A 1,794-nucleotide genomic window follows, 5' to 3' on the forward strand; every position below is an offset into this window, starting at 1 on the left:
TCGCTCCCTGCCTTCTCGCCAGCTGAGGGACGTGGTGTAATCACCAATGACCTCGACGGGGCTCAGAGGTGGCAGCTGGAAGCTGTCCATAAGGCGGCTCTGTAGCGCGCCCATCCACGGCCGGTCATTGACCCACGTGTGAAACATGGCTTCCGCCCAGCGGATCCCGCTGTGGAAGCGAAGAACGCGGGAACTCGATCGTTACGCGTCCACATCATCGGGCCCCCGGCCAGAACGGGAGATGAGCTTGCCAAACGGAAGCTCTTCGAGCTCGTTTCTTGGTTCCACAAGAATTTCCGTTGATAGCTTATCCCACTCGTCTGAGTGCTCAACGAGGTGGCTCTCGTGTACCCGCAATGCGGACAATACCCGTAGTGCTCGCCCCTGGCGAAAGCGCTACAGATGACGAAGCGCTCTTCGAGCGACGGGTGCAACCGCACCGGAAGCTTTCCTCACTGTATAACCTACAGTTGATCCACAAGGAAGTGGACGTGCGTGTGGAGCGAGACCTCCGATTTGAGTTTGCCAAACTTAAGGCACGACGTCGACTTTCTTCGGATTGTCGCCCTGCTCCGTATGGGTTAACCCTTAACGCTCCCACGAGCTCTGTGTCTGTGACTGCAAGAGCTCAGGGCTACTGCTTGAGCTCAGCTCATGGCCCGTCTACTTTCCTGGCTATCGCCGGGAAGCGCGGGTCGTCTGATGACGCGGGACGTCCTGATCTTTCCGGTCAAAAGCATCCACGGCGACTGTGCAATCTTGCCGAAGTGGCGCCTCAAACTCCCACGAGTTTTCGGAGTCGGGATATCTTCGCCACTTCACCATATATTGGGCTAGACCCTGGTGACGACGTCGTCTCACTAGACGTTCCACGTGATTGTGGACGTCGCTGATCTCATCGAGAAGAGACGGGGGCTGGCGGTGACGACCGGGTCTACCGCCGTCTGGTGACTCGAGATGCTCTTCGAGCTCTTGAGGACGAAGTCCTTCGTGATCAGAGCTCTGCTGAGCGTCATGGTGAATTAGCATATCGCTATGCGGACGCTCTTGATGAATTGAAGCACGTCGTGCGCCGGCTGCCTCACCTTGAGGCCTACCGCGCTCTGTTGGAGCGACTCCTAGTCGTGGAGCAGGCGGATGCGTCGCTGCGTGCGCCGGTGGAGCGCTTAACGCCATTGAAATGGAGCTTGCTGCACTTCGTGCTCAGAACCAGTTGCTGGTTCAGCTTCTGGGTGGCCGAGAGCTCGTGGGATCCGCTGTGGCGCCAACGCTTCTGCGTTCACTTGCGCCGGGTCCCGGTACGGCTTGAGCAAACCCACGTAAAACACCGGTTGGGTGCGCATCCGTTTGGTAAGATTTAGAATATTCGCTAGGCCCCGCTTGGCCACAACCTTTAACGGTCCGATGAACCCTGAACGAAGCTTCGTCTGGAAGATAGCAGAGGCTGCATGTGTGGGCAGGTTTTAGATTTCAATTAAACCAGGTCTCCGACCTTAAAGCTTTCCATTTCGCCTCTTCCTTTTTCATCTGCATATGCAGGTCTTGGCTTTCAGCCATCGCATCGCGAACGTGTCATAGCACACTCAGTCTGGTAGACAAGAAGTCATCGACTTCTTTACGAATGGTGAGGGGGCTGATATCAGCTAGCCATTCGGCGATTCCTACTCCACCAAGCCCTGAGCCATAGGATGGCGGTATCAGCGGGACGCGAGGGTGAATCAGCCCGTTCACGTAGCACGGCGTGTAGCCGGTAGACGAATGCACTGCATTCTTCAGTGCAAACTCTACGAGTGG

The sequence above is a fragment of the Plasmopara halstedii genome (genome assembly GCF_900000015.1).
Source record: "Plasmopara halstedii genome assembly, contig: Scaffold_291, whole genome shotgun sequence".
Classification (NCBI taxonomy): Eukaryota; Oomycota; class Peronosporomycetes; order Peronosporales; family Peronosporaceae; genus Plasmopara; species Plasmopara halstedii.